We start from the raw sequence: 24,324 nt of genomic DNA on the forward strand, positions 1-24,324 counted from the left end.
CGACTTCGCAGGTTTTTAAATACAAGTGATTGCCCGCCTATCGCGGAAGTTATGTTCCAGACCCATCAGCAACAGGAGAAAATCCGCGATATAGAAAGACCATATAAATAAACATTTTTTTAGTTTAAGCCTTAAAATACCCATCCCACATGCTTTAAACACATGTAAACTTATAAAACACACTTTGTTAACACATATGATATGTGGATGTCGGGCTAAGGATATGAGTAACATCTCACTATTATAAAACATTTTAACTTCACGCAAGACAAGACAGTGAGACAGGAAAATTGGTGATGTACAGGCTTTTAAATTATTGACACGCAGAGCGACAAGCAGCACAAACCCAGCACAAAGTCCACTTCTCCTTAGCGTTCATTCAGCTCCCCACCCCCTTGACAATGCGAAGTGGCAGGAGCGTACTGCGCTTCCGGGGAGGGGGGGTTTGAGCGAAGGTGCGTTCAGCTCTCACACACCCACACACACACACACACACACTCCTTGCGCAGAGCGACAAGCAGGCATTTTGGCAGAAGCAGCACAAAGTTCATTTCTGCTCAGCATGAGTTCAGCTGCTCCCCTTCACAAAGCGAGTGCAGACACATTGACGTCTGATCGCTGCATGCAGTGTGCAGTGTTGGTCTGCAGTGTTTAAGAATGCAGAAAGTGTTTAAGAGCATAGGAAGTGTTTATAAGAGCGTGGGAAAGGTTAACAAGAGAGTGAGAAAGGTTTATAAGAGTGTTGGAAGGGTTTATAAAGCCTTAAAATATGTATAAATAATAAAATAAATATAGGTCGCTACTTCGCGGATTTTCACCTATCGCGGGGGGCTCTGGAACGTAATCCCCGCGATAGGTGAGGGATTACTGTACAAGTGAATCTGTCCCTTAAAAAACTGAATGCATGTTATGCACACTGGTATCATTTATTACTGCAGAATTCCGAATTCATAGATACAGTACATGAAAAATGCATTTTATACCATAGACCACAACATTAAAAACTCCATCTTTAATCGAGTAAATATTTTGCAATGGTGTCCACCATGAAGGGTACTTATTTATTATGAATTTATTAATGCATTTGTTTTTCAAATAAATGTGAAACTCAGCTCCGTGATGTGTCCCAAACTTTTTAAGTGTTTTGCCGGTTACTGCACATTTCCCCAGTGTTTCTAAACATGTTGCATCAATGACAGTGTATTGTTTTTCAATATGCTGGGGGTTCTTGTGGGGTTGCCCTTTTAGATACATTAAATTCTTATGGCAAAGGAGGAATTCAAAATATGTGTGAAAAATTAGTACATAAAATTTAAATCTTAATAAAGTTTTCCAATTACAGCACTATATATTAGGTAAAAAAATCAATAAAAGTTCAATTAATTTCAGTTACTGGTAATTATTCTATTTGTTGTCTGAACTCTCTGAGGCTAAGGATCTGTGCTGGTATCCAGAAGGTTGCCGGTTCGAATCCCCATCACTGCCAAAAGAGATCCTACTCTGCTGGGTCCTTCTGCAAGACCCTTAATCTGAAATTGCTTCAGGGGCGCTGTACAATGGCTGACCCTGCGCTCTGACCCCAAGGGGTATGTGAAAACTAACAAATTCCTAATACAAGAAATTGTATAAGGCGAAATAAAGAACAACAAAAAAAAAAACTATCCATCTATTTGCAAACTTGCTTAATACAATTGTGAGGATGCAAGAACCAAGCCAGGTTAAAATTTCAGACCACAAGAACACAAGACATAAGACAAATGAGAGGAGACCATTCTGTCCATCAAGCTTATGTGTTTAGCTAATAACAAAGCTGTCCCAATACCTCAGGTTCTTAAGGTTTCTGATTCAACTCAATGTCTCAGTAGTTTTTTTTCACACTCCCACAATTCTTTGCGTAGAGAAGTGCTTTCTGGCTAACATGCACTACCCCTTAATTTCCACTGGTGTACTCAAATTTGTGATGCACCCTTATGCTGAAAGAATTTTGCTGTATCTACTTTAATAATGCCTTTGAATATTTTGAACACCTTGGCAAACTCACGTTCACTTCCAAACTCTTACTGGGCCCAAATAACTGTAACTTAGGTATCTTTAGGATGTAGGAGGAAGAATGAAGTCCATGTAGAAACAGACTCAGGGACATAGAAAGAACATAATGGCTCCACACAGGCAGGGGTTCAAATCCAGTCTCCTGAGCTGTGAGCCAACAGTGTTAACCACTGCATCTCACTGCTAAAAGTTCATTTGAAGAAAAATTAAATATTAGTAATACTTCCATTCAAGAAGCTGGCAAAAGGCTAAAACATACATTGTTTATAAAGGGATGTTTGGCTCACATCTGATGCAGGCAACTTACAGTACCATGATACATTATACTAGTTGACATACATTTTTTTTACAGTTTGAGCACAGGATAGCTAAACAATTTGTGCAGAGCCATACAGCATGTTACACAGTAAATGGCATTGGGGCCAGCAGCCTTGTGGTTTGAAGTTCAATGCCTGAACTCCTACACAATACTGCACTTTACACAGCCATTCAGCTTTAAATATTTATGAATATACAAGCACAAAGAAAAACAAAATGCTTACACTTTGTCTTACCTGAAGATGAAGTGTTTAGGCATAAGCATTGCACTCTCTGTCTGTCTATGTCTAGTTCAAATAAGGCAATGTGCCCAGCATCTCACCATTTTCCCTTTCATATATTTTTTTATGTGCTGTTTATTGTATGTGAGAGCTTAAGATATTTTTTCCTGTGATAGCAGTTGGTCCCTTACACAAATCACTGATTTTTCAGTACAGGCAGTTATTGCAAAAGCATAACATGATTTCACAAATCTTATACTGTAAACACAATGACAAAATATAAACAAGTTATTAAATGAATAACCAGATTTGACCTACAGTATGAGCTGCCATTAATGGATATGGTGATGTGCATCGAAGCCTTGTAATTAAAAAAAAGGTGAGCAATATGTGTTGACTTTAATTTGGCTTTAAAAGCATGTAATTAGAAGTTGTATTGCAATTCTCTAAATCACCATGCATAATTTCACATAATCTGAGAATGTCATCTGTACTGAGCAATTTAGGTGTCTTAATAAAAGAAAAAGAAAAGCCTATTCTGAAAGTCTAAATTCACATACTTCTTAACATAAATAATCCCATTAGTTTAGGGAGGCAGAGGGGATGATGTAATTAGTAAATTAGTTCCCATGTTCCACCAGCAACTCTGCCTCAAGTTTTAAAGCTGCTGCATTCAGTAGTATGGTGTTGAACAAGTGAGGTTCACAATATTTAATGTATGCACTATGTATCACTATGGCTTTCTCAATTTTCTTCTGTGATTTTATTATCATGAAAGCATTTCATGATTGCAAACCAGAAGCAGAACATGAATTAAATGCACAAGTCAACTGAGAGGTGATTTTACATTTGGATGGTTTGTGAATTTGATGACAGATGGAGAAAGTTTCGCAGCTGGTAGCCTAGTGCCCATGAATTTCAGGTTCTTCTTTTAATTGGATTCAGTTTTACTGGTTTTGTCTTGCAAACGTGTCCAGTGAAAGCATTTCAAGTGCTTTTTTGGATGACTAAGTCTACCTGATGTTTTCTTTTCCACTTCCTGTCTTATAATTTCTGAAATTTTTTTTATTGCCACTTTTAGATTCTTTGAGCTTGCCGTTTCACTGTAGCATTTTATCTCCAGGAGATTCCATTTTACATGGGCATGGCATGACTGATTTATTCCTCCACTTAAACTATTTATTATCTGTCAGGAGAAAGTCATTTCAGAGGCACAAAATATGACTTTGAAGAATGCTCCTTACAAAGAAAGGTTAGAAGGATGAGCAAGAAGCTCTGTCGGCAGTTACAAATAGGTGGTACACATTCCATTTGAAATTTGTCTCATCACTTACATGTATGAATTGGAAAAAGAAAACCTGTAGTTTTGAAAAGGAATTAATCAGACGTATAGTGTATATTACTTCTCATACTAATTTTATCATGAATAAAATATCTTAGAAACATTTTAGCTCTTCAACTCAATCACCAGTGCTAAAGGAATTACTGCTTTTATAAAATAAATGAGTTCCTAGGTTATGATATTGTAACAGTCGTTCCATTCTAGAGCATATTTAACTTCTCTTATTGCATCTACTGTGTGATTCAGAATGTTTGTCATAGGATATCAGACACTCATATTCTGCTCGGGTAAAATATATCTTCTTCACAAAAGTAATATCTTAAAATGCTCTAGTAATACTTTGTATTAATATTTTTTTAGCATGTGTACACATTCCACAGCATTTTCCTGAAGAGTTTTACACAGCAGGTGAAGTCAAAATGGTACAAAATATAATTTGCTTCTTCATATTTTAATTTTCATAATGAGAGAAAGAGACAGGGAGAGGTTGGGGGAACAAGATCACAGAAGGTGGGCAGGAGATAAAATATTTTAGGCTGACAGAGGGCAGTACATGGTCCTGATACAGAAGGCTAGTTGTTTCTCTGCAGCTTGTTGAGTGGTAACACATCAGCCATGAGTGCTCCTTTAATGGCTATGAAAAGCTCTGGAGAGCAATGGTTAAAGCAGCTGGATGAAAGTACTGTGGCTTGGTGTCTCTTAGCCCTGATCCCAAAAAAAAGGAGTATGAGCTTGTGTAGAAGTGACATGGAATGGGCTTTCCAGCTTTCTTACAGCTAAAACAAATTGAGTTTAGAGTTAGGAATTGGATGGTGACATGTTAGAAACATTTACGTAATGAAGAGTAGGATTTGGAATGAGAGACAATCAAGAGGTAAGAAAAACTGTACAGGTCTTGGAAAATGGGAATTGGATGAGCCACCCCACTCAGCAGAAAAGCTTCAAGGCCTGCATAGTCAGTCCAGAAACACGACAGAATATTAGGATTGTCAGTTTTAGCTCTCCTTGTGAATTTTTTTGGTTAGTAAATGCATTATTTATAATACTGCTGGTCTTCATTGCATCATTCTAGTATATAAATTGAACAGAAGGCTTATCCAGACTGGCCCAGACAGAAAGAAGAAACAAAGAATGTAAGCAAAAATGTGAGCCACGAAAGAAACGGCAGACTTAAAAGTGAGCCAAACTCCAAAGACATCTGGCAAAAGTAGTTTTATGCACGATGAAAACAACTGAGCATACTGTATTTTCCAGCTTTTTCTAACTACTTCCTCATAGGACTCATGTCTCATTTACCTCTGTGTGTAGTAATGTCTTTTGTTTCTTCTCATGATATATGAAACATCAAAAGAGAAAAACAGATTCAGCAAATAAAAGTGAGCTTGATAAATTGATGAAATCTGTCCCTACTTTATTCAAGCAAACAAACCAGAGACAACTGGATCTTTGCAATGGCTCGGGTTAATATACAGTCATCTGTAGTTTTAGTTTATTTTAAATGAACAAGAAAAATATGAGTTTTGGCCTTTTAATTTACCCATGGGTTACAGGAGGCACAATTGTTTTATAACTATTAATATTGTGTCTATCTGTTGTGACTGCTTAAAGTGCTCTTGCACTGTCCTACTACTGAGAATAATACTAAGCCTCTTCCTATGTGACTCAGACTCTACAACTCCTAAAGGTTAATTGGTCAAAGTATAGTGTTCAGGAAGGAAATAACAAAACAGAGTGAACTGAGAAGAATAAACGCAGTGAAAAGAATAACTTCTATTCATGGACCTAATGGAACACAATCATTCCATACCTTCATATTTCCAACCTTATTCCAGTGCTGGCTCCTCTTCTTATAATCCTCTCCTCCTTCTCCTATTCCTCCTTGCCAGATAAGCCCTTGACTCTACTCTGGCAGAGGGGAAAGAGGTCTCTTAAAGGCCTGATTTAGGAGCACATCAGTCCAAATCCCATATAATTAGTACAACAATACACAAGAAGCTTCCCAGCAGCCTTAGCTATCTGATCTTTCCTGGGTGACTACTTGTTATTAACTGGGCAGGTGCCAGTGGAGGTCCCTGGAGTCCTGTCTTAGTCACTTGCCACTGGAGGACTGAGTTTCTATCCCACATTGTCTACTGGCACTCTTTCATGTCATTATCACGCCATGCATGAACAATTTATTCTCAGCAAACTCCTCTATCTATCTATCTATCTATCTATCTATCTATCTATCTATCTATCTATCTATCTATCTATCTATCTATCTATCTATCTATCTATCTATCTATCTATCTATCTATCTATCTATCTATCTATCTATCTAGTACATTTAATACATATACTAGGACAATAATAAAATATTAAGGATTCAGGCGGAACCACCTATAAATTCTGAGTAAAACATGATCAAAGTATAAATCTTTGATGATTGGTATGTATCCATGATTTGCATATTTAAAAGTCATATTAAGAAAAAATTATACAGATAAAAGATGCTACCTAATAAAAGAAGGATGCTGATTCTATCCAAGCTGTTACAATAAAGCACCAGTCAGAGAAGTACCTTTATGAGTTCATGGAATTATTATTTTCTTTCAAACTACATGAAAACTAATGGATAAATGAACAAATTGTATTTTATTTTAAGGGACTTGGATTTTAGTTAGAAATATCATAAAAGTGTCAAATTATACATGAACAATAAATGTTAATGATCTACTTTAATGCAGCACAGTAGTGCAGTGGTTAACACTGCTGCTGCCTCACATCACTGGAGTCCTGGGCCTGAATCCTGACCTGGACAACATCTGTAGAGTTTCCCTGTGTCAATCCACTGGTTCCAGTGTCCCCATACATTGCACTGCTGTGCATGTTAGGTTTAATGGAAACTCAAAATTGGCCCACTGTTGGCGTGTGTGTCTGAGTAACTGTATCCCTCCTAAACAGTCAAAATAGGCTAAGCCTCCTCCCAAACCTGAATTAAAAGAAGCAAGGATAGAAAATGGTTAGATCAATGTTGAAATATATTTTGAGCAAAGTGAAATTAAATTAATTAAAAATGCCCTTGCCTGGCTGTGACACCTTCATAATTGAAGAACCTGGGGAGAGAACATACACAGAGTACTAGATGGCAGTTCCCCTGGACTGCAGCAGTGCCTCGGATTCCCACAGGGCTTTATAGGAGTTGGAGTTCAGTACAGCTCAGGGTTCCGTGGGTGCCGACAGGGTGTGCTTCAGGGACTGTGGTGCACTACTTTGTCTGGCTTCCACCTCCCCGAAAATGCTTCCAAACCTTGCTAACGGGCCACCAGAAGTACTCCTAGATGCAGAATAAAAGAAGCCCAATGTCTCTGTTTGAGAACCCAGAGTCAGGAGGGAGAAGTGGAAGCTTGCTGGTGGAGGAGTGGAGGAAGACAGACAGGAAGAGAGAGACAGAAGCAAAGAAACAGAAAAAGTGCTGTGTGCATTATTATTATGCCTTGTGCTTTGTAATGTGTGCTATTTAGTGCGAAACTATTGGGAAGCGCCCCACAACTAAATAAAAGCCTGTGTTATACTAAAACTTGTGTCTGTCTGTGTCGGGTTTGGGGAGTTGGTGCGCTCCCTGCAGGCCACAACTGATTTTGTAGTCCCTATGCTGAAGAAGACAGCTCTTCATTATGTTTTAAACAATGCTCTTCGTTACCAACAATAAGCAGTTGCTGGTTTTTATAGTAAATTTGCACTTCAGCAGGCCGGAAATGTGTTTTTGATAGCCTCTCTTACTCAGCTCACCAACTGTTGACAACACAACAGGTGCTTTATGGTCTGCAACCTTTTCCATATGCTATAAAACATCCACCTGTCTAACTTTGCTTTTCTGAATGAAAATGGAAGCTGCAGAATGACAGAAGTGATGTACCTGAATGACTCTGACTGCCCAATCAATGTTAAACATCTGTTTTGACATGAGGTCTCATTTTTATAAGTGATAAGCAGCATATAGTAGCTCACATGGTAAGTGAAATGCTTAATTGCTGAAACTGAAGCATATGGCAGTATATACAGTATACGGTGTTATAATAAATTAAGATTTCCTGTAATAGGAAAACAAGAATATTTTGCATATGTTGCAGTATTTCAACTTTTTTTTTTACAATATAAGAACAGCAGTGACTAAATTTGTTTTGTCAGAATGATGCTCTTTCTGTTATCCAATTACATAATCAATATAATCCAATCCAGTGCTGAGGGGAGCCCAAGACAATCCCAGCAGGAAGCAACCTAAGATGAGGCGACCAGCCCATCATAGGGCACTTTCACTTACTGATACAGGATCAATCTAGAGTCACCAATTTACCCAGAACACAGGGCTGGATAAAGTGCTGACACTCAAAAGGACACCCCTCACTTCATCAGCCCTACCAGGCCCACTCATATACGCTGACATTATGAACATCAAAAATGTCAGTAATATATCAGGTATACGCATTGAAAAATCTCCAAAACTTTATATCAGGTCATCTTGTTATTTTTTTGTTGATTACATGGTCAGCACCAGAACACACTCATCAAGGAGGCACTGGATGTTTACAGGGGGCCCGTGCGTGATTACAGTACAAATAAAACCCAAAGTATTTTTAATTTTACAGCAAATTTTCCTCAGTGTTCTTAAGCAATAGAGAAGAGAGCATGCAGAATTTTGACATATAGAACGCAACGCCACAGGTTCACACAGTAATAACCCACAGGCAGTTTGTGTTGATCAAACACGTGGCACTGGCACACATACAAAAAAACAGACAGCACTCAATAGGCAGAAATGTTCATACAATAAAACAAAATAAAAAGAGTAAAAAAATAGTTCAGCCTGTCACTGCATTCTGCTATAATAAGTCATTAATGCACTGTAATATGAAAAGGCCATGTCACATTATGCAACTTTTCCAGAGATTTACAGTCATAGCCTTCATTTACATTATCTTAGCAAGTCAGAGGCAATCGGCATGCTCCAATGACACCTAAAGTGACATGCATAGCGACTTACTGCGACTCGTCTGTGACTTACTCCAACCAAATCAAACAGGGTGCACACCCAAGTCACCTTGATGACAGATACAGCCATGCTAGTACTCCTGTCTTTTGAATGTGAAAGGAAATGTGAAGTTTTTGGAGAAAACACAAAGAAATGAAAAAGAAATGTACAGAAACTGGTCTGGGATTTTAGCCTAGTGCCCTGCAGCTGTAAGGCAGCAGCACTGGCCACTGTGTCACTATGTAACTGATCGCTACAAAAAACAGATACTGACTGGCTGATAGTGTCAACAGTGGAAGCAAAGGAAATTAATTAACCTGAGAATATAATGCATTAAAATTATATAGCTTTGAAGACTGCAGAATAATTAAGGGCACTAAGACTGATAAAAATGACAGGCTTAGTTTATCAGTGGTCTCTAAGAGATAACAGTTCTAGATAAGATGTATTGTGTGGCATTTGGTGTTTGGGCCTTGAGCAGCTCAGCTCCTGGCATGTCTGCCTGCATTATTGGAAATTCTACTGATCCTTTGAAATTTACAGTAATTGCGTTTTATGCCTTAAATTATATTGCACAGCCTTTCTCCCACTAGATCCTAAACATACTTTAGATTTTATAATTATTTGTAATTGTCTTTGAACCTCTGACATGTTTTTACAGCCTCATATTATTTGCTTTTCTGTTGTCCTGTCTTTTAAAGCATATTTATGAGGTCATCTTTCACCACAGGTACATGAGATATAGCAATAGGGCAACTGTACACACAATTTTAAAATTTTACAAAAAAAAATATTCTGTTTCTCTGACAAGCTCGGTGAATTTGAGTGAGTTTTGCATTGTGCACATTGACAACACTCAGACTTTGGTTCCATGCACTAAGCATAGGATAACTGCCGTACAAATTTAATGCAAATTAATTCAAAATGAACTCAAACTTGTTAAGTTACAGCCAGCATTTGTTCCAGGGCTTTTTTTTTTGTCATTTCAGAATCACTGTTTTTATGAGTTTTTGTTTTTATATACTTTTTGTTAATGTGTTTTCTAGGTGGAACCCCAAGAGGCAGGGCTACCATGATGGTCATTCTTTGAGACCATCTTCAGCCTTTAAACTAAGACTCAGGAGACAGTCCCAGTAGACCTTCATTGAAGTTTGTGAAGTAAAGATCTGGGGCCTCATGTATAACACTGTGTGTAAAATTCACACTAAAACATGGCGCACAGACAAAAGTGGAAATGTGCATACGCACAAAAAAAATCCAGATGCATAAATCTGTGCATATGCCAAGTTCCATGCACATACCCATAACAAATCCCAATGAACGTGAAAATTTAACACATGTACACACACCTACAGCTCCACCCCAACTTCTCCAAGAATTTTTAAATAGCAAATCAATATAAATAGCACTTTCTGTTCAGTGTTTGGTTAAAAAACAATGGAAAAGGCACATGTAAAAGAATTTCATTGAATGTAAAGTGAAGGCAAGGAAAAACATACTGCTTGTTGGCTTACGCAATGGTATTAGAAGCAAAAGTGTGGAAAAGACACTTGAAAGTTCAAGTTCAGAAAGTTGCACAGTTTCTGAAAGAAGTGGTCAAATATCACAGTTAACGTGAAAAAGTGAGTTGCAGCCCACCGTCTGTTCATTCTGTTTTGGACAATATTACAAAAACGGACCCCTGTGCAATAGTCAGGCGGTGATGATGATGCTGTGCCGAGTACATCTTCGGGCACTGGCTGCACACACACACCTTCCGCCTCAGAAACTGCTGGGAGGCCATCTGGCTGTGTGCTGATGGATGGAGTCACAAAATGCAATAGTGGATGCTGTAAGAGATGTGGCCAATGAACTAAGGAATATAAGGGCTGTACTATGTGATACTGACCACAAATTAAATAAATTCGTTAAAAAATAAATGCTGCATCTGAATACCTGTTTTTACATTTTGCTAATTACATTCAAATGAAGTTGTAATGCTGTCCGATCTGGCTGATCATTTGGTGGGTCAGGTTCATCATAGCACATCTGTTCAGGTACATGCTTACACACTGTGACACACTTTCTGTGCATTATAAAGCAGCACATTAATAGAGTGGAAATGCATTCTATTTACATAAGCAAATTCATTCTCTGAAAGTGTCTTTATAGCGTAGCGACAGCACCGAGCACCACAACGGACAGATTCTCTGCTCTTTACTTTGAGGTGATTCGCTGTCCTTAAAAGGGCTGCTTGCCTTTTGCCACATTAGTTGGAAAAAGAACCAGTGTCTGTGGGGAGCAGCCACTTTTATAGGTTTTCCAGCTTTATATGATGTAATGTCAGCTCATTCTTTTAGTGATTCATCCCTGGCTGATGTAACTTGTCTGGCTTTGTAGCAATAGCAATGTGTATACAGTTGATCACTCTGATTACACTTGGAAAACCGGACATTGCTGTGAATTGTACTTTTATTTTTCTCAGTTCAATCACAGTGTAAGGAAATCTTATATATCTGGATGACAAATGGATAATAACATCCTATACAGCTGGCATGGTTCGACTCAGTGATAACTGTGAAATACCTGATCAGTCAGCAAGTTCAAGTTGAAAACCTCCTGCAGCTAAAAACCTGAGAATGGACAGGACTTGCAAAGGAGCAGGTAGAGCACAATTCCTCAGCTCCAAGATGATAGCTCTCGGGAATCGAAATCAACTCAGAAGCCAGTCGTCGTAATCTAGAAATACACAATCTCTTCTAATTCTTCCATGTGTGATGTCTAACAACACTAAAGCATCCATGGTAGTTGGAATAGTTTGGCCATTCCGTGCACCATTATATTGCTACAGAATGATTACAATCAAGTGAATTAAATTTGTAAACAATGTTCAATTAACTACAGTGTATTTGATAAAACCCACATCATAGATGTGAATCTAAAAAAGTAGACCACAGAAACAGTAGCACTGCTGTGATGCTGGGTGCCACCAGTTTGCAAAACTGAGCAGAAAAGTGAGAATGCTTATGCCAGATTTAGTTTTATACATCTCAAAGTGAGCGTGGAAACGGACATACACAACTTTTTTGTGCGTACGCACCATTTATACATGAGGCCCCTGGAGTGAGTAGTACCGGATTTTCTCTTTTTGTTATATGAGTTTTTGCTAGTGGCATTCAGACTTTTCTTTTGGTTTATTGTTTTGAACTTGTGTACTTTGGATTGTCTTATTAGGCATACCTTTTGCCTTTTTATTTTTTTCTTTTATTTTGATTTTTACTTATGTGAATAAATTCTTCATATTATGGTGTGTGAGTCACAGACTTGCACAAAAGAAAAAGACACGAGTCCAGGTTTACAAGAAAAGCGGCTTTATTATTGTGAAGACAGGAACAATCTAAATCATTTAACCAAACGGGAGCTGTCACATCAGCACTTGAACACACAGCAAGAAAGCAGTGACAATGACAGTCTTTCTGCTTTAGCTCCCTTCTTCAGATTAAAAGAACAGATAGCCTCCCTCACCAAGCAGGCTGAGTGGCTGTAAGTTAGCGGCTGGAGTAGCCGCATTCCAGGGGAAAGAAACAGAAAGTGAGCTCACGGCCAGGTCAGTGGCCGGTTTTTCAATGTTCCCCGCATTAACCATCAGGTGATAGACATGTAATGTGGTGAGCCTGCAAACTGGCAGTTGAACCGTCAGAAGACAACCAATTCCTGCCTGTTTTAACAGAGTTTCAGTGCACAGTGTAGTTGAGGGGTTGTCAAGTACCACTTAGGGGGTGCTGTGGTTTTATGATATATAAAGACACTTTGTTAGCCTTGCCGTTGAACCAGAAATTTTATAGTTTCCTATTCCTTTAAGGGAATTTTTGTGTTCTTTTGGGGAATTTAAAAGTATTCTGACACCTTTAAAGCCAGTGCCCTATTTTGGGCCTAGGCATTCCTTGAAGCCAACCTCTTGAATGTGAAGTCTGGCTGCCTGGGGGTGAGGTCTGTTTTCTGAGGGTGACCAGTGAGGTCCTCTTTAAGGCTTTTGTCTATTTTGAGGACTGTTGTATACTGCTGAATCACAACAAAGATGACCCCATACTGCTATAAAATAGAGTTGAGAAAGATTCCACTGTATATAAAATGTTAAGGTCTGTCCATCTGCCATGTAGTTACTTGTGAACTACTGGGGCTACAACCTTTATCTTGGTCCTAATCAAACGCTTATGACCTGATACATACTAATGAATACATCTGAGGTGGTTTCAACCTCAGCAAAGTGAGCTGGGCTTATTCATTTCTTAAGGCAAACTGACTGGGTAGGTGATATGGCAAAAAGAAAAAGAAGAGTAGCGACATACTGCTGAGTGTCAGGCAAATTACAGAAACTGATTAAAGTATATGATATGAAGAAGATGAATGACATGTACAGCCTACTGGTACTTGTGAGCTACTGGGGATAGAACTTTGATCTTGGTGTTAATCAGATGCTTATGACTGGATTTATTCTGGAAAGTCAAAAAAGTAAAGTGATCAACAAAGCAACATGGCAGAAAGAAAAGCACTGTCATCTGCTGAGTGTCTTAATGGTGGGCAGAAACGTTTTTTTTGTAATTACAGTCTCAATGCTTGCAAATCTATCTATTGATAACCACCCAGGACACGCTACACATCTGTCCAAATTCATAATCAGATATACAGTAAGTATTGTGTTTATTAATCATTGTCCATGATTAAGAGGAGCAGCTTCAGTGACAGACTGCTGTCAATCTATATCTATCTATCTATCTATGATGAAGAACTCTGTAATAGGAAGAAGGAAAAACAAGAGCAGGAACATCTGCTGAGCATCAGGCACATCATGTAAGGTGCTTAATACAGGAAACAGAATGCAGGAACAAGAGCAAGAGAGAAATGCATGCCAACAAACAGGCACTACTTTGGAAAGTTACAGTACCAATGTGATCACTGTGAAACAGTATTTTTTCATTGTGGAAACAAAACACTATCTTGCTAAAATGGAAAAGTTTAGCTTGCTGTATATGAACCACTTTTATCTGTAAATAGAAGGTCTGTGTGTTTACTAGTAAAGATAAAAAAGATACCAATAAAATGTGAAACCATCTTCTCTGCATTCAAAAAATATATCGATGCAAACCTTGACCCAAAGATTTTGCATGCATGTCTGAGCCAGATAGTCTGAATCATTCATCCTCACTCCAGTGAATATTAGAAAAACAGAAATTATTTTGATTTTAATGAATCACTGTGCGTGTTCTCTACATTGTATAAGAAAATCATTCATTTTACAATAGTGAAATTTTTCTCTAATCCTATACACCTTACATGATTTTATTATTACTTGTAGTGATATAACACATGATGAATTCTAACTCACAGTTCAATGTCTGATACTTTACTGATTGCCTTAATGATCAAAATACTCTTCCAAAAGGAATCAATCACTACATTTTAGTTTCATACAAAGGGATGTTTCTATGATGGTTACACTACTCTGGTGTCTTAATATTTTAAACAACATACAGCCCCAGCAGGATTGATCTAAAACCACTTGAGCTACCATTTAATTCCTGCTTTGCAGCCCAATGCCAAGACACATTGCAGCCATTTTTGAACATCTGATGCTCAAAAGCCTGCTATTTGGTGATTATTAGAAGCTTCAAAACATTTTGTTCACTTTGCTATAACAAATCAGTTCTGTAAAAAAATTATTAAGCCATGACTATTGTAGAAATCACTGATGGTTTTGGATATCTAAATTTATATACAATACAGAAATAAGAAATCCTATGGCTGGGAACTAAAATTATTTTGCTTATATTTCAGTTCATATTTAAAATGTAACACCATCATTAATACAGTTTACTTTAACTCCGTCAGAGGTAGAGAAATACAATGGACACAGCATTTGAACATTTTTGAAAAGGGTAAGTATACTGTTGCAGGAATTCCAATATGATTTGGTATTTTCGTTATTTGTAGTAATAGCAGTCACAGCACAACCCATCTAGTATGTGAAGCTATATGTCAGAGAGGCAGCTTGGCATCCCATGTAGTGCTAAACACCCAGATGAGGGTTTCAGAAAAGACTCAAAGAGTTACTATACATTATGATATGTAAGGTGGACAAAAACAAACTCTGTGTAGAAATCCTGATCAGTCTGCTAAAGATCATGCAGTCATGAAGCAAACTGAGCCTATAAGAAAAAGAAACGTGTGCTCATATTTATCAAGCATCTCAGAATGACTCTAAACAATTGCACTAGAAGGCTGACTAGGGTAAGAATTTGTCCTGCCACAAAGCAAGACAGCAGAATTAGTTATGAAGCATCCTACACCCATTCTCAGCTAGGAGCAGGAGTCTATGTTTCATAATGAATGACGTCATGATTTTATGGTGCCCAAGGCCACAAAATGGCACTTATGATGACATTTTGTAATTTTGTAAATCTAATGCTTAGGCTTAACCATAAAGGTAATACTAATACTACTGCTAATAATACTATTCAAAGTAGTAAAAGAAGAAGATAATAAGGATATTGTGCTAAGCTTCACGTAATTGTTGCCACTTTGAAAGAACATCAAAGATAATACTTTAACAAGCACAGAGAAGGAATAGCCGAGACAAACACACTGAATGAGAGTAAAGCCTGACAGCAGGCACTTTTTAAATTTTTTTTTAAACAATGCATGATCCATAACTCTGCTTCCAGAAGAATCATTTTCCTGCTGTTATGGCCACAAGAAAAGCTTTGTAAAAATAGCACTTATTAAAAAACCTGCCACAGCTTTTCCTGGGTGGTTTGTGAAGTTGCGTTCACTCTTCCAGAGTGGTAGGCCATGCGCCCCTCTCTCTTAAATCTCCTTATTTTCTGCAAGCCTGTACTTATCCAATCCCCCTGGAATTTCCACCTATTTTCTTAAACATTCCTGGGCTTGTAAAGTGTGACACGAATATTCCAGGGGTTTGTGCAATGCAGAACTCAGTGGACCTGTAACGTTTAACTGTCGATCACTCATCCAGCCCCATTTATCTTCATGGTAATATGCTGACTATTACAATACAATTTGCATCAGTGACCACCAATGTGTTGATACTGTGATATCACTTGTGATTCACATATATCCGTTCACACCAGCAACTCTAGGAAAATCTGAAACTTGCATGAATGCAGCTTTCTTTAATATTACCTTATGTGGAGTGTATAAATCAGCATATTGCCTCACGTGTTGTAAGGGTGTTCAGAGTTTAGTGCAAAATTTGAGAAATTATTAGCTGTAACACACCCAAATCCTTGCTTATTTTGAAAACTTTATTTTTGCTGTGCCTAAAAAATACAACGTTGCCAACATTTTCATTCCTACTGAGGGTGTATGACTTCTCCATGTAGTTGGAATGATCATGTGACATGCAAGATTTTTTTTACAAATAATTTTCTCTCTCTATCAAATGGATATTCTTTTATGTGTTCATTGTTGTTCAGTGTTTACAAAACATTCCACCTTCCCTGGAATGTGCACACTGATCTCTGCCTGAACGTCATCTTCTCACAACTCCTAGCAGGTTTAGGACAGCTCACAAGCTCTACTAAATCCTGTTGAACTTAGGAGTAGTTTTCTAAATTAAGAAAACTGATAAAATGCTTTTACTCCTACTCTAAGATTAGGACCAAACTCAGAGATTTTTTTAGTCAGTTAGCACCATTTTCCCACTCTGAGATATTTGATAAATAATGACACTGGATGTAATAAACTCAGGTCCTACAATTTGAACTGCAGCTGCATTAGAAAGTTTTTAACCAATACAAATGCATCTTGAAAAAAATTGACGATTGAAATAAAAAATCAAAAGTCATACATTCTGACTTTATATGTGATGGAAGACAACTACGGAAAATGTGTTAAGATTTGAAATTTCTTTTTATTATGCCTTTCCTGAGGTGCTTTCTGAAAATATATGCATATAGTTACAATTCTGAATTTGATATTAGTTTGCATCAAAAGTGTTATTAAAAATGTTGAATTATTTTACTGTCTTTTCTGTAATGTCCTTTTATAATGGGCACCACCATTTTGTGGAGTGTTTTTTAATGCATTAATTGACATGAAAGTGCATGGAGGGTAATATCAGGGGTCATGTTTTTTGGCAGAACAAATATTATGGTTGTACATTTAAGTAAACTTGAGCTATTTAAAAAAAAACATTACTAAAAAGCAGACTTTTTATAGGTTAAACCTCATCCTTTCCCTTAATATTAATCTGAAGTACACCGAAAAAAGGGTAAAATTGGCCTTCAGATGTCAGCAGCAGAAAAATGGAGATAAAGGAAACATGTAAGGCAAAAACGTACTGACAAGAATGTAGTGCAGAGCTGATAAAAGTGATTATTTTTGATTATTATTCTGTATATTATTTTTAATGGTACAATCAGGCCAGCCACATCACCTGGTAGCCATGATTCTGTTTTTTATACTACAGTTATGCCAACAAGACAAAAATACTTGTCAATTGTTTTCTTTATTTTTTCTTCACTCCCTTAATGATTTCTTCCATGTATCCGGGTATATTACCCATTTGCATGTGAGTGTGTAGTAATTGTTTGCTATACATGAAAACTGTACATCAGTTTATTTTATGAACTAATCTGGTATAACAGGTTACAAGGCAGGAACAGCCCCTTAGCATGTACTGCTGCCATAGATCTTTACAAGTTTAGAGTGGTAATATGACAGCGCCACTAATGAAACATTAGTACAGGTTTTATATTATTCCATTATAAAAAGAAAATAATGAGCAGTATGCCAGAAGATTAATTATTATGAATCATTAAAAACACTGAAAGTGTTTGCAGTACAGCATTATCATGCTAGCTAGGCATGATGCATTGTATGTTTAACATTTTGAGGTCCAGATCTTTGTGACAAAATGTGCTTGTGGAATCCTTTTATGAACTTTGTTCTTTATCTTATGTATAACCTTAAAGATTCCATTCCTCACACATTACACCTTTCTACACAATTTCCTAACATTGGGCACCCCCTGTTCAGAACAGATTCATTTTATGAAGAAAACTGAATGACTAAGCCAAAATCATTATCCCATAGGCATTAGGAGAACACAGAAAATCTGTCCAGTAAGTAGTTGCCAGCTGTGAAAACAATCCTGGCACTGTGACACTTCCACTGCTGTTAACTGGCAATAAATGCCCTTTTAAACGCTGAAAATGATGATAATGTGATAAAATGTGAAATTAGTTGCAATACAAAACACATTTTACGTACAGTGTTGCCAGCAGTAAGCCATATGACATATAACGCATTGCTATAGGAGCCTTACTCTTCAAATGCGTCACATTTTATTCAGCATGGCAATTTAATATTCAGGAAATTTAAATGCACTCTGCTAAAAAAAGAATAAAATGGTTTGTTTTGGATCCCTCAGTTACTTCTATCACCATGTTCTCAGCTGCACTGTACATCAGAGAATTTCTAAGCAAATGTGTGATAAGTATTAGAATGCATCAATATGTACATTGTATTTACTGAACTAATAGGCGAGCTTAAACAAATGTTTAGCAGGACAGTGCTAATTTTAAATTATCCATTTTACTTAATTGAATATAGAAAAATTCCACCAAGCCATCACTTTTTGCTCTACTACTGTCAGCAGAGCAAGAAGTTATACATTAAATGCACCAAGACTATGACTACATTATATTCCAGGGCAAAAATGCATGTATTACTAGGACACTTCCTCTGTCTTTCGGCCCAGAGTTTCAGATATTCATTTTTTAAAATCTCCTGCAGTCCCATGAATTATTCAGCTTCTACTGTATCATATTTTCACTTCATTAAATGGAAATGTTGCTCTCTAGGTTGGCTTGGTGGAGCAGTGTTGTAACTGCTGCCTTATAGCTCCTGGGGCTAATGTTCACTGTCTGTCCAAGTCACAGTATGTGCAGAACTGACCCATTCTCCCTGTGTTCATCCAGTTCCTTCCCACATTCCAAAACCCTATGAGTATGGATAGTTGTCAACTAGTAACAGGCACAATGACCAATGTTTCTGTTTTATAGCTCCTGCAGACCAGGTTTAAATCCTGGCCTGGTCACTATCATGTTTCATTTTCAAATGTATTGTCATGTATACTTGAATACAGACGTTCTTACATGCTTGCATGTCTCCTACAGATTTTTGACTTTAGTACAATACAGACAACTGAAAATGAACAGAAACACAGGCAGGGAATATAAAACAATATATCATATACAGTATATAAGAACATATATCAATGGAACTCATGCAGATATAAATATGAGTGGCTACTCAATAATCTTTCAATATAAAAAACAAAAGCTGTCTCAGAATCTAGTGCTATGAATCCTAATAACCCTGTACCTTTTGCTAAAACAGAGGAGTGATAACGTTATCCAGGCAAAATGCTTGAGATCTTTACTAACACTCATTGGTGATATCTAGAGAGGGCATTGGGTCAATTACCCCTTTTCTCAATCCCACAGTTGGAAGGGGCAATTGGCCCCCCTTCCCCAAAAGGTCAATGCTAGAGAAACCTATCAATGGTAAAACTGAGAAGCAAAGTTCATGCCAGGTGCATTTAAGTCTATATGTTGCCATATTCAGACTGCAGCTTAAAGTGACTCAATTCCACTTTCTGCCTCATTTCCAATTTTTAGTATGACCATTCAAATTAATTTTGTAAACAATACATATCTGACATATCTACAAGGAATGCATCTCACATGTGAAAAATTAATAATTAAAATTTTGTAAGAAGTAAGTGACGCAGTAGACCACCATGAACAGAAAATCATAACTGTTGTTTTGAGCACAATTTTCACTATCTGTATGTAGAGTAATAAAAGGCAGGTATGGTCTGTGTATTATCGCGGTATTTCCCTCTACTTACCCTTTATCTAGGGGTAAATGTATGATTTGTTTCCGGGTTGGTCTACTGTTGCACCTTAAGATTAACACACCCATACATAGCTTTACGCATACCCAGAGAAACTCAACAGTGCCCTATGAATGAGACACATACAACTGGTTAACATCTAGCACTTTAAACCACACAAGTGCCTTATGAATAGCACAACTTGTCACTCTCCTAGCACTTCATTAGACTTAGTTATTACCAGCATGAACAACATACAATTTACATAAGATATCTCAGACCTAAATATTACTTTTGGTCTCCAAGAATACATTTAAACATACAAAGGCTCAACATCTTTGACTATAGGCCATTTATCAACCAAGAATGCCTTACTTTATGTACTGTTCCCTACTATGGGGTGGAGCTCTCACCCACAGCCTTAATAAACCTCACAGCACAGAGGTAATGGCAAACCTCCGGCTGCACCTGGTGCTCAAAGAAATCTACCTTATTACTTCAATCACTCTAGACATTAAGACAAAGCATAGAAAGTTAAAAGCAGCATGGTATTTATTACAGGAATAATATAATAGAAAATTGGACTGATAGTAAAGTCTGGATATATATAGTCTTTAGAATAAGCTTACGAAAAAATAAAGATGACAAGTATGAATGTCGCAGGGGGCTTGTGATCTAGCACTCGTAGTTGTTCATTAGATGCTTTTCTGCCGATCAGATGGAAACAGCCACACGTTGACGTCGCTCTGTTCTCTTCTCCTGACATCTTCCTCCCTAATGTTGCTTTTCAGACAAGGCACGTTTATTATAAAATTTCATGCCGGGGGTTTCACAACACATGATTCTTACATATACCTGATATGCTGGGTATCAATATGATGGATGAATTTTGCTCAGATTCTTTAATCTTGAGTACGTCCGTTTATCCCAAACAATAAAACTTTTGATGTTGCTTAGTACTACTGGCATTTCTTCCTTTCCCAGGCTGTAAACCAATTTAGCAACTTGTTGTGCCAGATGCCCAGGTTATAAACTAACCGATAACCTTAGGCACCAGCATGTCTTCCTTTCTTTGTTGGAACAGTTGTTTTAAAAGTGATGTACAACTGAGAAGAGGATATGCTTTGATGTGTCCTGAGTTTAGTTCATCTGTTGTTGTCTTGAACAAAATATAATGAAAACACAGAACAAAAGTTACAGATTTTGTACCCCACAACAGTCTGGCATTCAGCCTATGAATAGATGGTGTTCACTTAATTTTCCAGGACAATATATTTGATAGACAGGGACAGACTACCTCCTGTGTCCATGTGTTCCCCAGTATAATAAGTGGTAGCATCTGTTTGGTGGAGGTCCCATTTGGACACTTCCTAGGGCTGCATGGGAGTTGTAGTTCCAACAGGCAACCCTCTTGAGGTTTTTTTGGTGCCGCTGGAGAGAGCTGCAGGAAGGAGGCCTAAGCTGGATGTGCTTTGTGAATGCAATACTTTTGATCCGAGTTCTTGAATTATAAGAAGACCCTCCACTTCACCTGGGTGAGTTTGTGTTTGCAGTGCACATGGACAAAGTTTGCCTGAAGAGGAGGAGAAGGGAAACAGAAGAAGCCTATCATGACTGTTGTGTGGGTAGAATGTTTTTAATGCATTTTGGAGAATGAATTGGACTGGCAAGTGTGTGTAAGACAGATGAGTTGTCAGTTTGGGATGTGGGACACCCCTTAAAAATCACTATAGAAACCAATGGATGCTAGAGAAGAGCCAGGGCTAGTGGGAGTAAGATGGGGAGTTATAATGACAAAGAACGGTTTGAAAATTTTTGAATTTTGAGGAAGACATTCTATTTCTAATGTCAGTGCCTGTCTGCAAGTCTCCCACAGAAAAACATATATTTGAGGCTCCTGATTTTATATAGATAACGGTATTGCCATTGGGCTGTATTGGCTGGCAACAAGCATAGAGTACCACACCGCACCTAATCCAATACTGCAATGCCTGACTAGCTCAGGCTACACCTAGCAGAAAACTTTTGGAATGTTTACGTGGAGGCTCTAAATATTCAGATAATTCAGATTCAAGCATTCAAATGCAGGTCATATTCAAAGAGCATATATTTCAGATTCAGTACAACATAATGTAGTCCAATCTGAAAAGTTGCAGCTACATGTGTTTTTGCTATTCACACTCTCTAGGAAGATTGGATCTGTGTCACATATGAGTGACACAATTGGAACTGAGCTGCACTGTGAATGTAGCAATAAAAAGGCAGAGCTGCATTTAATCTGTCAGCATAACAGATAAACTTCAGTGATGGTAACAAGAAATCCACAACCTTACCACAGTAGCCCCATAAACTATAAATATATACATTGTGAAAGGGTGCGTCCCGGACACAGACAGGCAGGCACGTTCCAGTCCATCACCCCACGTTTATTTACACAAGTCACACTATATACAAAGTCACTAGTGCACCTCACCAAATCCCCACAGTCTCTCACAAGCCCGGCTTCTTCCTTAAGCCTCCTCTTCTACTTCACACAACACTCAGGGCCTCTCCTTGCCGCCTCCTCTGCACCGGCCTCGCCAACCTCCTACCCGACTCCAGCCTTGATTGCCGGGCGGCGGCTCCTTAAATAGGCGGCTGATTTCGGGCCGCACCCAGCCACCTGTGACAACATTTAATTTAGGTCCTAAACAGATTAGCCCAACTTAATCACAAAATGAAATGAAGTCAAAGTATAATAATCATCTTTTTGCAAATACCCAGGATTCTTTTTTCCTGTGTTCATTTCAATGTATGAAGAGAATCCCATATCACCATTCACTCAATGCACAATATCAGTGACTGTTTTAAACAAGAAACTGACTATAGAAAATCTATTAACAAGGGATGAGTGAATGTGAAGAGTGTCCTCAATCGATTCATAGATGTTAGTGAACAATGGAGGACCATATTTACTATGTGTTTATGTAAATTTTAATGCAAGCCCTTTTGGTAGTGTTATGAAAATCCATCCATCCATTTTCCAACCCGCTGAATCCGAACACAGGGTCACAGGGGTCTGCTGGAGCCAATCCCAGCCAACACAGGGCACAAGGCAGGAACCAATCCTGGGCAGGGTGCCAACCCACCACAGGACACACACAAACACACCCACACACCAAGCACACACTAGGGACAATTTAGAATCGCCAATCCACCTAACCTGCATGTCTTTGGACTGTGGGAGGAAACTGGAGCGCCCGGAGGAAACCCACGCAGACACAGGGAGAACATGCAAACTCCACGCAGGGAGGACCCGGGAAGCGAACCCAGGTCCCCAGGTCTCCTAACTGCGAGGCAGCAGCGCTACCCACTGTGCCACCGTGCCACCCTGTTATGAAAATGAGATTTTATAATTTTTTTCTGAGTTTCCAAAATTTTTCTCTGCCCTCATAGATTTATTTTTTCTGTGATTTTCAGATTCAGAGAACTCATTTGCATCCTTACTTTTCAGTTGACCTTAGTTCTAGCCTTGGTGTTTTTATTTACTATTATATTTTGATTCTTCTGTGATGCCACTCCCTGTAGCTAGGAAGTATGTCACCGGAAGTCAGATGATGTGAAGTTACAGGCGTGAATGAATATAAGTTGGTATCTTAAGGGACTCATTGTGCAAGTTTGTGGATACCTTGTAAAAGCTCTGTTCAACTCAGTACTGAATTCCTGCTAAATGAATCCTAGGTCTTTTCTGTTTGACTTTGATATTTCGTTCTCCTCTTTAGCTTTACATCAGACAGTTTGGTTTTTCCAGATTTGTTTTTTTGTGTGGTTTATTTAGTCTTTCATTTCTTCTGCTGGTTCACTTGCTCCTAATCTCTCTGCACTATTTCACAGAGTTGAACACTGAAGTGCTTATATTTTGAGTTATTTCAGCCTTTAGCAATGCATTCAAAGCCAAGAGTTCATTATTTTGTCACATTATTTTGCCATGTCTATATCTCATATGCTACTCCAGTTGGAGGATTATTATTATTATTATTATACAAATTTCAAAGAAAGAATTTGCATCAGTCTTGTTATTCCAGACAGCACAAAGGCTTCTTATACAACATATATCCAAAGAAAAAAATACTAAAGTAGCCTACAATACCTTTGACCAGTATTCAAGACCTCCACTCTTTTATGTTTCAAAGACCAGACTTCTCAAACACATCAGTTTTTTAAAAATTTATATAAAAGCATTACAACAGTCCACTGATGCCGAATTCAGTCTCCGAACTCATATAATAATTTCTTTCAGTGGTAAGCTATTGAATGCAGTAACATAAACTATTGTTAAGTATGTTGTTGCCTATGCCTGCACAAACCCACAAGTTTATGTTAAGTCAGCATCTTTGCTAATGCTATTTTCCTTTCGAAGGCGCTGTGTGTGTTACATTTGTCGTGAACAGAGGAATGCTGCATGCCTGTAATATCCAGTGTGCCACTCATCACCTTCTGTAGT

General features: G+C 38.0%; 1 protein-coding gene across 1 annotated transcript in view; it reads right to left on the reverse strand.

Annotated features, from left to right (window-relative positions):
- The window catches only part of tnr (tenascin R (restrictin, janusin)), a 476,387-nt gene that overhangs the window by 319,620 nt on the left and 132,443 nt on the right, over positions 1 to 24,324 (reverse strand). The window lies entirely within an intron of this gene.

Source organism: Erpetoichthys calabaricus, chromosome 10 (assembly GCF_900747795.2).
Source record: "Erpetoichthys calabaricus chromosome 10, fErpCal1.3, whole genome shotgun sequence".
NCBI classification, from domain to species: Eukaryota; Metazoa; Chordata; class Cladistia; order Polypteriformes; family Polypteridae; genus Erpetoichthys; species Erpetoichthys calabaricus.